Here is a 13,620-nt window from a genome sequence, read left to right as displayed (position 1 = left end):
CGGCTCGGGCGGGCGGAAGCGGCGCGCCGCGCCCCCGGTCCCGCCGTTGGGAGGATGTCCGTTATCCTTTCGTGACCCGCGGAAACCTGCGACTTAGCCGTTGGGTGCCTGCTTCCCTGTAGATCTTAGAACTGGCTGCAGGGTCCCGGCCGCCGGGTCGGTAGCTTGGCTTGTGGCTTCTGAGCATTTCCTTCTCAGCTTCCCTTTCTTCGCTCTCCAGCCAGTCGTTTCCCCTCGACCACCGTCTTCACCTCTTTTTCACCCGTGTAGACGCTCCTCCTCACGCTCGCCAGGCTTTGCATTTGTCTCCTTGTTGAAAAGGCCACAAATTTTCCCGCCCAGTTCTCCTTTATACCTGCAGCAGAGGTCCCCCCCTCCTTTTTTTTTTTTCCTGGTGCGAATTCAAGGCAGGTTAAACCTTCCTAAATGGTTATCTATGTTGCAGCGATGTGGTCTTGCCCTTGTTCGTTGTTTTGGTCGACCTGACTTTGGGTTTGAAGCAATAGAAATAAAAACTAGTTTTTAAGAAAGAAAATCACGCGAAACAGAGAGTGTGTCTTTTTTGTACTCCTTTTGTGGTGTGAATTTCTCAAATGTATATTCATTTTTACCCTGTCTTTCGGAGCAGTATTCTCGCAGTTGAACACCACGGTTATTCTGAACTGTAATACATCAACCTTAGATCCAATTTGTTAAAACAAGCAGGTGTCTTTTTTAAGAACCTTTAGAGGAAAGTTTGTGTATTCTGATTAAAAAGTGATTTTGTCTGTCTCATTTAGTCCCCACTTATTTTGAAATGACATGGACTTGAAAATGTTAGTGTGGGGAGTGAAAAATTGGATCATTCTGTCTTTGCATCTGAGTTTTAAATCCTGAGTAATTCCTTTTGGAGTGTTGCACCCACACAGTTTGAGAAAGTCACGTCTGTTGAAAGAAGTCATTTCTGGCTTCATAGCATATAAATTCTGCATAAATGGTTCATAAGTGAAAACCCAGTTGTGGTAGAATTTGTATATGGCTTAATTGATTTCACTTTCCCCACTCTCTAGTAATTGGTGGGAGGGTGTCTTTGCAAGTAGTTGGTACTTCCTCATAGATACCAGAAATGGGGGAAGTACCTAGTTAGGTCACTTAGCTTCTGAGTCATGGGTCTGCAGAGTTCACAGTCAAGTGGAGGAGGCTGGAAGGGTTTAGCTATCAGGAATGGTGATGGGTGGGAGACAACACCGAGAGGCAGCTGTTCCCCTGCTGCATGAAAACTTCAAAATTGCCCTAGAGTAGGTGACCTGTTGGATTAAGCCTTAAGTTTTCTTTGATGGGAAACTCTTGTTCTCTGCTCTTTAGCTTATGACTAGGCATCCAGAGACAAGGTGCTGTATTTGCTCTTGCCTGTTTCCATTGGCTGTAAAGGTGAAAAATCCATTTAAAAGGACAGGTTAAAGTGCAGTTCCAGAGCCACAGGACTCTAAAGGTAGGGCTAATTTTATTGCTTTTATTTTGTTCTGTTTGGGCAGAGTAAACTGAACCAGTAAACCTTCTCTCTGAACTTCTTTGTGCTTAGTTGCTCAGTCATGTCCAGCTCTTTGCGACCCTATGAACTGGAGACCACCAGGCCCCTTCTGTCCATGGGGATTCTCCAGGCAAGAATACTGGAGTGGGTTGCCATGCCCTTCTCCAGGGAATCTTCCTGACCTAGGGCTCGAACCCAGGTCTCCCGCATTGCAGGCAGATTCTTTACCGTCTGAGCCAGAGTCCTGTTCTTTTGGCAGCAAGAAAACTAGCTAGTGCCCCTTAATTAAACTGGGTATCTTACAGCCATGTTTGCCTGCTTCTATTCTTCGGATCGTGAGGACAGACACCGTGGCTGGGTCCGTCGACAGCTTAATGCCTTGTGCGTGGAATGATTGTTTGGGTTTTGGTTCATCAGAAGACAAAGCCACCGTGACAGGACTTGGGTGTGAAAATGCTCAACTATTTTATGTGTCTTAAGAACTCCAATGAAACTTCCTGTCCACGGTGAAAATGAATGTCAGCAACTACATAAGAAGGTAGAAGACTGGAAGACTCAGGAGAGGTGTGTGAAGTGAGTCCGAGCTCACTAGTGGCTAAGGAGACGTGGCGACAGGCAGCCTGCCCGGAGTGTGTCCCTTGGCGGGATGGCCCCGCACAAAACGTGTGGACTGTGGCACACGGCCCTGTGGATGTCACCGCCCTCCCCCACGCCTCATGGCTCCCTTCCCACAACCTCCACTGGGTCTGCAGTGGGGCCATAAGACCACGGGGGTTAGGGAGGGACACGTGTGGCGAGGGTAGAGGGTGGGAGTGGGTGGAAGAATAAAGGATACGAATTGAAAGACACCAATATCTCTTTTCCTTCTTTTTTCAGAGTATCTTCTCATTTATTAATTATAAGGAGCCTAACAAAACTGATTCTAATTTCTGTTTCTAAAAGATCGGCAGCAGTGCAGGCAGTGAACTCATGCTCAGTTAACTTCCCTTACCGCAAACTAGTTTGGCTGCCCTATGAAACTGCTCTTTGGTTTTGTCTGATGTTAGTTCTTTTGGAGTTGGTTTTCTGCATCGGTAACAGTATTGTTGTTAAGTTGTCCTCCTCTTAGGACCCCATAAACTGCAGCATGCCAAACTCCCCTGTCCTCCTTTATCTCCTGGAATTTGCTCAAACTCATGTCCACTGAGTCGGTGATGCCGTCCAACCATCTCATCCTCTGTCGTCCCCTTCTCCTCCTGCCATCAGTCTTTCCCAACATCAGGGTCTTTTCCAGTGAACTGGCTCTTCACATCAGGTGACCAGAGTATTGAAGCTTCAGCATCAGTCCTTCAGTGAATATTCAGGTTACAGTGTGGAGAACACTAGCTCTGAGCACTGGCCCAGTCCCTTTGGCCACTAAGGAAGCCAGCTGAGAGAGGTGCTGTGGAAGGTCGCGTTGCAAGGTGTGTGATAGGGCTGCAGCTAGAGCGAAGTGTTTACCTCTTGTTAGGCCGCAGAGCCTTTGTAAACTTGGGGGTCGAACCCTGTTTCAGAGCCAAACTAAGTTGCCAATGAAATATTTAGAAAAAAATCAGGGTGAAAGTTTGTATTTAAGCACCTAGTTAGTCCTAGCTTGTTTGTTTTGGGGTTTTATGTTTTTGGAGGAGAACAAAAGAGTGGCTTTATTTCTTTGCCACACAAAGGGGGGCCACAGTAGGCTAGTACCTCAAGAACTGTGCCCCCCTTTCTGGTGAGTAGGGAGAGGTGGTATAGTCAGGCAGAGGTATGACAGTAACGGTCTTGATTCCTTCTGGAAAGTTGCAAAAGGGTGGATTGCTGACAAGATTAAGGTGTGTGCAGGGTCTTAGATGGTACCATGAGCTGCTCTGGTCCTTTGCCTGTGGTAGGTCACCCCTCGTTTGAATCAGTACAAATTAAAGAAAAACTGTCAGTGTGTATGGGCTTCCCTGGTGGCTCAGTGGTAAAGAATCCGCCTGCCAATACAAGAGACACAGGTTTGATCCCTGGGTTTGGAAAGATCCCCCCCCTGGAGAAGGAAATGGCAACCCACTCCAGTATTCATACCTGGGAAATCCCATGGACAGAGGAGCCTGGTGGGCTACAGTCCATGGGGTTGCAGAGTCAGACACGACTTAGGGAGTAAAGCAACAACGTAGGTAGCATACGTGTTTTTCTTAATCATCAAACCTATAGTGTGTTCTTGATTGTGGAATCTTTGAAACTGTGCCTGTTCAAGGGACCCTCCTCCCTACCCCCAAAATCAGTGCATGTATTAGACTTGGAGCTTAAACTGTGGTGATAGATCCTAATTGTACACATCTGTAAAGCTGACACACACCTATAAAGGCTTCCCTGGTGGCTCAGACGGTAAAGCGTCTGCCTACAATGCGGGAGACCCAGGTTCGAAGATCCTCTGGAGAAGGAAGTGGCAACCCACTCCAGTACTCTTGCCTGGAAAATCCCCTGGATGGAGGACCCTGGTAGGCTACAGTCTATGGGGTCGCAAAGAGTCGGACGCGACTGAGTGACTTCACATAAAGCTGGCACCATTGATGCAACATTTTATGTTCTTGAGTTTTGTAAGGTCTTAGACTTTTTCTGGGGCTTTCCTGGTGGCTAAGAGGTTAAAGCGTCCGCCTGCAATGCAGAAGACCCAGGTTCAATCCCTGGGTTGGGAAGATCCCCTGGAGAAGGAAATGGCAACCCACTCTAGTATTCTTTCCTGGAGAATCCCATGGATAGAGGAACCTGGTGGGCTACAGTCCATGGGGGTGCAGAGTCGGACACGACTGAGGGACTTCACTTCCTTAGACTTTTTCTGAGGCTAAGTGGTTTAGTCCAGGAAACAAATCTGGTTATTGCCCGTGAATCTAAGGAAGGTTGAGATCTCTAGTGATAAATTGGCCTCGTTTTTTTCTCTACTTGGCACACTGTATGTCCCTCCAAAGTCGAAGTTAAATCGACTTTGTGCTGCAGTTGCTCTGCCATCTGCCCATCCAAATGAATGCGGCACGTGCGCTTGAATGGAAGGAAAGTTCTGTCTGAGTCTGCGGTAGCTCTGTAGGCACACTTGTTGCACAGCACGCTTACTGCAGGGTAGAAATACAAGAAGCCAGCCCCCTCCTGCATCTGTGTGAGAGGCCTGTCAGTGCTGGAACAGGAGGAGCTTGTTGAGAGTGGGCTGAGCCGCCGCTTCTGAGCAGGACTCTCTCCCTTCGCTAAAAGGCGTTGACGTAGCAGATGAGATGAGCCCAGCTGTCCATCCCCGTTTGTCAAGCACCTGCTCTATGAGGCCAGAAGACGAGAAGATGTGCCCAGACGGAAGGCAGGCCATGACTAGAGAGCTCAAAGTACTGGTCTCACGTCCATTGGCCGTCCTGGCACCAAGTGGAAAGTCGGGGGATGAGAGGACCCTAGCCCAAGCTGGTCAGATAATGGCCTTCCTGGGGAGGGGATATTTCACCTGGGTCTTGAGAGTTAACCACCCAGTGCCCAAGACAGCATTTGGCTTCAAACTAGCCTTTAAAAAAAAAAAAAGTTAATTTCTAAGTGAAAAGGAAGTAGATAAATTGGATGATAAATTTGTAAATATTTGTGATAAAGGCATAAGGAGTACTTGGGGCTTCCCAGGTGGCGCTAGTGGTAAAGAACCTGCCTGCCAGTGCAGGAGACATAAGAGAAGCCGGTTGGATCCCTGGGTCTGGAAGATCCCCTGGAGGAGGTCATGGCAACCCACCCCAGTATTCTTGCCTGGAGAATCCCATGGACAGAGAAGTCTGGTGGGCTACAGTCCATGGGGTCGCAAAGAGTCAGACCCAAGTGAAGCGACTTAGCTTGCACTCACAGCACTCAGTGTAAGAGAGGTATAATTTTGCCTTGGAAATTCATCCAATTACCAAATGAATCCCCCGAAACTGCTATTGAGATGCCTGAGGTTTTTCTTAGTACTTCGCTACTGACATCATGTCCTACTTTTTTTTTTTTCTTTTTACCATTTTTCATGAGCCGTTCCTTATTCAGAGTTTCCACTTGAACTTAATAGCAGAAATGGGTTTGGAGTTCCAGGCCTTGGAAGGTGCACCAGCTACAAAGGTACTGAGGCTGGCTAGAGTCATCCCAAGAGGCGAGGGCCTGACCGTGCCCGCTGTCATGCAGGACACCTCCGTGAGGCCTTGTGGCCTTTTAACTCTTCATTTCCTTGGCTGTAAATCAGGCTTAGCAATGCCAGTCTTCAGACAAACAGGAATCAGATGTGGTGATAGGTGAACTGCGTGAAGTGTTGACGCCCCCAGGACTGTTACACGTCCTTCCTACCCACTCGTTCTAAGTGAACACGCCTCTTCCACTCATCTCTCCGCTTCTGGGCTGGTTTTGGTTATCGTTCAGTCGCTCAGTCGCTTTGCGACCCCATGGGCTGCAGCACTCCAGGCTCCCCTGTGCATCACTATCTTTGCTTAAACTCATGTCCATTGAGTCTGTGATGCCATCCAGCCATCTTATCCTCTGTCGCCCCCTTCTCCTGACCCCACCATGACCACGCAGCCACCAAGCCCGCCTCGGTTTACCCTTCCCAGCCAAAGCATCTCTGTGTCACAAGAGGAAAAGTGACGGTAAGACACGAGCAGCTGGGCTCCAACGTAGACACACTTCCCAAAGGAGCTCCTGTGTTGAAAACCTGAGTTCTGGTTGACAGAAAACACAAAAGGAGTTGCTTTATCCTACTTTTAATGGACAGTAATCCCTCCAGGGAGACTCAAAACTTAACCACTGATAATGGCAGATGTCTTTAAGAAAAGTCTGGCTAGCAAATGAATTCTTATGTGTGCATGTAAGCACACGTAAGGGCCTAAGGATGAGCCCTAAAACCAGCCCAATATTCAGCGTCAACCCTGAATATTCAGAAAGTGAAGCTCCAATACTTTGGCCGCCCGATGGGAAGAACCGCTTCACTGGAAAAGACCCTGACGCCGGGAAAGATTGAAGGCGGGAGGAGAAGGTGATGACAGAGCATGGGATGGTTGGATGGTATTACCGACTCAGTGGACATGAGTTCGAGCAAGGCTGTGGTGGGGTCAGCAGCTGGCACTCGGAAATGGCAGTCCTGGGAGGCCTCCTGCCTCCACGTCCCAGGACAGAGTTCCCAGCGAACTTCCTTAGCACTCACAGACAGCTTTAAGGGGTGGCAGGCAGAGCAAGGACGAGCATATTCTAAACCGTCCCTTCCTCTTACCCGCCGTCCCTTCCTCTTACCCGCTGAGGAATGGTCTGGGCGTGTCCTTGCACTGTTGTGAGTAAACGGAGGCCCACTTGTGGCAAGAATGCAGTTGAGGATTGCCTGCCTCTTTCCGTAGTGACCGTCTGACCAAGTCCTACCCAAGGCAGCGCTGGCTCTGAGGCTGAAGCCATCGCCCCACGACGTCCATCTCTCTCATCTGCTCACCCTGCCCCATGCTCACTGAAGACTCAGCACTTAAACTCCTCTCTCTCTCGAACCCAGGCCACTCCACCCTTGCATCGTCTCAGGCACGGCAGCCTCTTTATATCTTGGCCTCCGAAACCCCAGTCACCTTCCCTCCCACCTCTTCAGCCACCACATCCTGGTCCGCGTCATCCCTGGGAGCAGGGCCACCCTTGGCATCTCAAACTCCCAACATCCTCTCGTCTCCAACTCTCTCCCCCTCTTCCCTGTTACCCCTTCGTTTCAGCCTCAGACCTTCTGTTTGCTAATCCCTCTTTTCCATCCCAGCCCAGAACCCCATGAGCAGTTACCAGCATCCTCTGGTTCCTTTGGCTTCCCTGTTGGCTCAGACGGTAAAACGTCGGCCTGCACAGCGGGAGACCTGGGTTCGATCCCTGGGTCAGGAGGATCCCCTGGAGAAGGAAATGGCAACCCACTCCAGTACTCTCCATGGACTGAGGAGCCTGGTGGGCTACAGTCCATAGGGTCACAAAGAGTCAGACACCACTGAGCGATTTTCACTTTCACTTTTTTTTCCAGGTTCCCTTACTACTTACGGCACGTGAAACGTCCCTGGTGGGTCCATTCACTTCCGACCCTGTACTTCTGCTGGGATCTTCCGGGGGCAACGCCACTCACGAGTGTAGATTTCTGCCATGACTTGCGGTCCCCGGCGTCGCCTGAGCATTCGATGCTGCTTGACACTTCTTTTCCCTGGTCCTCACTCTGGCACCCGCGCCACCATTTTGCTCAGCGGATTCTCGAAATGACTTTTCTCAAAGCTCATAAGAAATCTGCCTGTGTGCTGTCCGTTCCCTCGCCTCCCCACAGTGACCAAGTGCCAGCGTCCCCTGCTTCAAGGCAGTTGGAGGGATCCAAGTTCGTTCGCTCAGACACCCAGGGTCCCCTCATGGCTGCTCCTGGTTGAGCCCGCGTTCCCGTCTCCACCTGCGCTCCCCCTCCTCCCATCCCGGGGACCTGCCCTGTGCCCTGGGCTCTCATCCCTTGGCGACGTCTCTCCCTGTCTTTAGAAACAGGGCTCTCTCTTGACCCCATGTCCCCCAGGAGTCACTGCCCATCTCCTTGCAGTCCCAGCCAAGCCCTGAGAGCAGGTCTGCGCTGACCGTCTCCGCTCCATCTGTTGAGCCGCAGGTACCGCATCATCACGTGTGGTGGAGCCCGCACGGGTGAGGCCTTTCTGACCTCACTTCTCATCCTCGTGCTCATGAGGTTCCCAGACCCCCTCCTCGGCTCTGCCATCCCATTCATCCACCTGGTCCGCCTTCTGGCCTCTGGCTTCCCCTCCTCCTGCCTGCTGCCCCGTGTCCCCCTGAGCCACCCGTCCTCGTGGCCTCGACAGCCGTGGGCGGCTGACGATTCTCCGCTGCCTGTGGCTCTCCCCAGAGCTCTAGATCCACATGCACTGTCTGTCCTCGGGGGTCCCGCGGGGTCCGTCCCTGCACCTGCCCGCTCACCCGTCACACCCACTTGCCCGGGACAGAAACCTGGAAACCATCTTCGACTCCCTTGGCTCCGTAACCCCCACCGTCAGCCATCAGGTTCTCCTAAATCTTTCTCACACCAGCTTTTCTCTTTCCCCGCCATCCCTGCTGTGCTGCAGGCCCCGTCCCACCGTGTCACCAAAACCTTTGCCAACCAGCTTCGTGACCTGCTCCAGCCCTCCTTTCCCAAGGCTCTCCGGAGGCTTCCTAACCTGCAGGTGGAACTACATCATTCCAGTCGAAACTCAAAGTTTGGAGCCGCTCCTCCACTAGGCATTTCAAACACGCAGCCTTGTTTTCCACCCCTCCTGCCTCCCCCAGCTCCAGTGGTTCAGACCTTTGTTTTCAGGCTGGCCATTCTCTGCCCGGGAGACCCTTTCTCACCGCCTTTGACATTCCTCCTCTTCCAAAGCAGCTCAGGTGGCATCTCAAAGAAGCCTTCCCTGGAAGGGCATTTCGGTAGCATTCCGCCCAAATTGCTATCATCGTCTTCACGGTGAAAGTGACCTGTTAACCTTCCTGCTTGTCCACCAAGCTGCGCCTTTGAGGGCAGGGGCAGTTTCTCTTCTGCCTCCAGCCTCGGAGTGGACCAGGGCCAGCCCGATGCAGGACGCGCGGTCGGCCCCATCGGAGCAGAAACGCCCGGCGCTGCCCCTCCTGGTTTCGTCCTCCACCCCCACCGCCTGTGGAACGCAGAGTGGTTGCATGCCATGTACAACTGAATCACCTTGCTGTACGCCTGGAAACTGCCACCACACTGTTAATCAGCCAAACTCCAGGACGAAATAAAAAGTTTTCTAAAAAGTCCCAGCTCCTTAGCTGGGCTAAAAGGGAAATGTGGCATAATAGGGGAAAAAAAAAAAAGAAGTTTCCATGAGACAGACCCAGATTTTAATAGCGGTTCCACTACTTATCGGTTCAGTGATCTCGGGTGAGTGTTTTCACTTCTCTGGGTCAGTTTCTTTTAAGTCGTCTTGTTTATCCGAAATTCAAATTTAACTAGGTGTCCTGTATTTTGTCTGGCAGCCTCATCGTGGAATAATACCCCACTTTTCAGTCCTCTTCTTTTTCCCTCTGTTACATTTCTTTTTTTCCTTGTTTTTAAATTTCTTTTTTGGGGGGGTGGGGGCTGGGGGAGAGGGGGGCCACGTTGCTCAGTTTCCCCAGCAGGTTTTGGCCCTGGCATTGAAAGCCCAGAATCCAACCACTAGGCGATGAGGAAACTCCCTCTGGGCCAGTTTCTTGATCTGTAAGATCAGAATATTACTATTCAGGATTGTTGGAATGTTTGAAATATTACATACAGTGCTCCTGGCGTGTGTTTGTGTGTGTGGGTGTGTGTTAGTCGCTTAGTCATGTCAGACTCTTTGCGACCCTATGAACTGCAGCCCGCCAGGCTCCTCTGTCCATGAGATAGATTCTCCAGGCAAGAATCCTGGAGTGGGCTGCCATTTCCTTCTCCAGGGGATCTTCCCAACCCAGGGATTGAACCCGGCTCTCTTGAGGTGCAGGCAGCTTCTTTACCATCTAAGCCACCAGGGAAGCCCCCTGGCATGTAATAGGCACTAACTAAATCCCCTCATCTCTGACTGCTTTTCTCTCTCCCTTCTCCGTCCCGAGCCCCTCCCCCACACCGCCTCACAGATGTGTCTGTTGATGAAAACACCCCTTCATTTTCTACACCTTTGTTCATGCTCAGTTCATTGAGGAGTGCCTTCCTCACATCTCCCAACCTCTCTGCTCCCTTCCAATCTTGCCTCAAGGCCTCCCAGGCCCTCCAGTTGCAAAGAACCCCTCCCTGGTCTTCTGTTTCCCCAGAGCACGCAGAAGTCCCAACCTGCGCTGTCCAGTTAGCTGGCTTTCACTTTAATTCCTTGTGGGCAGTTCCTGGGAGAAGGCGATGGCACCCACTCCAGTACTCCTGCCTGGAAAATCCCATGGATGGAGGAGCCTGGTAGGCTGCAGTCCATGGGGTCGGGAAGAGTTGGACACGACTGAGCGACTTCACTTTCACTTTTCACTTTCACGCATTGGAAAAGGAAATGGCAACCTTCTCCAGTGTTCTTGCCTGGAGAATCCCAGGGACGGGGGAGCCTGGTGGGCTGCTGTCTTTCGGGGTCACACAGAGTCAGACACGGCTGAAGCAACTTAGCAGCAGCAGCAGACAGTTCCTGAGTTGGAAGCTTCTGGAAGGCAAGGATGTTTCTTCTGCTTTTTTGTGGCTTTTCATGCATCTGAGTGCTCAGAGTCTGGAACATCCTAAGTGTTAAATAAACAGTGGTTTACTCGGATGGGAGATGGGGGGGACAGGAAAATGCTGCTTCACAGGCTAAGCAGTTGGCAGAGTCTTAGCATAATCAAACTCTCAGGGAGCTCTGAATTTAGCTTATTTCGTTGTTGTTCAGTCACTCAGTTGTGTCTGACTCTTTGCCACCCCATGGACTGCAGCATGCCAGGCTTCCCTGCCCTTCACTATCTCCTGGAGTTTGCTCAAATTCATGTCCAATGAGTCAATAATGCCACCCAACCATTTATCCTCTGTTCCCCCTGCTTCTCTTGCCTTCAATCTCTCCCAGCATCAGGGTCCTTTCCAGTGACTCGGCTCTTTGCATCACGTGGCCAAAGTATTGGAACTTCATCATCAGTCCTTCCAATGAATATTCTGGCTTAATTTCCTTTAGGATTGACTGGTTTGATCTCCTTGCAGTCCAAGGGACTCTCAAGAATCTTCTCCAGCACCACAGTTTGAAAGCATCAGTTTTTTCGGCTCTGAGCCTTCTTTACGGTCCAGCTCTCACATCCATACATGACTACTGGAAAAACCATAGCTCTTACTGTACAGACCTTTGTTAGCTTACTTGTCCTTGAGATTTTTTGAGTACTATGAATTTCCATACATGGAAGCAAGTAAAAACAGTGTCTGGAAATTAGATGTTTTTGGAAGTTCAAACAGTGAAAAATCATTAGTTTATCATGTGAAAAAAGTAAAGACTATATATAGCTTGTCCCAAACTGTTGATTCAGCAAAAACAATTGTTCAGGTTTTTCTGTAACATCTTACGGAAAACCGGAACAAACTTTTTCGCCAACCCAATACCCAAAAGTGTATATTTCTAGTTATTTCTCAAAAGCATATTCAAACATGAAACCCTTTAAGGAGACTGTGCTTTGGAAAAATGGCCTTATTTTGACCTGCCGGGTGGAAGCTCATACAATCTTTCCCCCAGCCCTCTCAAAGCAAACGTTACTACCACAAGCAGAGCCCTGGTGCGACTGCCACAGCCAAGAATCCACATAGACCATTTCCTGTCGAAGTAAATGCCTTATTGATTCATGTATTAACTCAGTGGTCAGCAAGTAACAATGCTGCATGCATTACAGGCAGACAGAGGTGTTTTATAGACCTGCTCACACACATCTCTTCAGCCGTTAAGTAGTAGCTTCCCTTGGATGTGATGCTGCTCATCCTTTTTTTTCCCCCCTCCAAACCACTGAATTCTAGATGCAGAGGCTACTGGATGGGAGACACAAGCCCAACCACTTCTGGCTCCACCCAGAGTGGGCGCAGCCACGTTCCGCTGTGACTTCATGGGGTTAAGGGTTCCCAGGACTCCTCCCTGTCCGTGTTCAGAGCTGCAAGCCAGCCCCTGCTTGCTCGCACGTGTGTGCATCTCTTAAGTCGGCTTTCCCCATCCCCTGTTCAAACTGTGTGTTTTTTAGGATCCAAATGTAGTCACTTACCTATTACGGACCAAAAGTGGTAGTTCAGTCTTCACCTGACCGGCTGTGTCTATCATAGGAGCCTATGGAGGTGGGAGGCGTCTGGACTGTTATGCATCACGTTACTGCGCCAGCTCGATACTGGCAGCCGACTCACGTAGCCTTTACACAAACTGGGGTTGCACATCAGAAATCCCTTCCAGAAATAGCCTCGAGGAGTACTTGAACACGTGGCTATATGTCACACGAACATACATGTATGCATTTGTTTAGCAGAAGACATTGGGTTTCCCTGGCATCCACTCTGGTGTCGGCTGGCAACCACCCTCCTCCCAGACCCCGTGCCCTGCCCTTTCAGAGCCCCAGTATCTTCCTTCAGTTAACAGGTAGAAATCTGATCTTTTGGGATAAGGGGGTGGAACGACCTTAGCTCCAGGGTTAAGTTATGATCGGCTAAACAGTCTTACTTCCTGTAGCCAGTGATGGGTCTGAAGCATTGGGGAGAGGGAGAATGTGTCCCAGGTCTGGCCGATGAAATGTCGGAGGAAATGTGTGTCATTAGAGAGGCTCCTCTTCCCTAATAGAAAGGCAAAGCCCCAAGAGACAGCCCCTCTTCTTCCTTCCTGCCCAAAAACTGGTGTGATGGCTGGGACTGTGTCTTCATTTCATGACTGTGAAGAAAAAGCTAAGGGGATTGCAGAGTCAGTGGTCAGGCGGCCCTGTGGAGCCGTAAACCCACAGCGCTCACTGGACTTCTTGTATAAACCCTGGTCCTGGGGTGCGAGGACCTTGCAGGGGTGAGACTGTAAGTCATTCCCTTAGGGAGCAAGAGGCGGGGAATGGGATCAAAGGAGGTATTACTCTCTGGGTGTCTAAAGTGTCATCTCTAGCGGGAGATGGGAGGAACTGGAAGATTGGGGTTGACAGGTATACACTGTCGATATATTGATACTATATTCAAAATAGATAAGTAATGAGAACCTGCTATATGTGTTATTCTTTTAGTGATTTCAAGGTCCATCCGTATGGGGCCCACGGAATATTATTAAAGCACAGGTTTTGTATGTATGGATTTTTTAAATTTTGTAGATGCTTTTAATATGAAAAATGCTATGATATATTAATCAAAAATGTAGCACATATAAGTACATACTATAACCCGAACTTTTAGAAAAAGTGGAAAGTAAACACGTCAAAACTGTCGTTTGCTTCTGGGAAGGAGGACTTCGGCCCGTTTTTATTGCGTGTGTGTTTTTTTTACTTTGTGCGCAGTTATCACATATGCATTTTTACTTTTAGTTTTTTTTCTTGTAGTAAAAAGGCACAGAATTTACTGTCTTCGCCGTTTTCATGTGTGCGGCTCATTGGTGCCGAGGACGTCTGGGTAGCCACGCATCCCACCACCGCTGTCCTTCCCCCGGGCTCCTTTC

The sequence above is a fragment of the Bos indicus genome, chromosome 21 (genome assembly GCF_029378745.1).
Source record: "Bos indicus isolate NIAB-ARS_2022 breed Sahiwal x Tharparkar chromosome 21, NIAB-ARS_B.indTharparkar_mat_pri_1.0, whole genome shotgun sequence".
Classification (NCBI taxonomy): domain Eukaryota; kingdom Metazoa; phylum Chordata; class Mammalia; order Artiodactyla; family Bovidae; genus Bos; species Bos indicus.
This window is presented reverse-complemented; position numbering follows the sequence as displayed.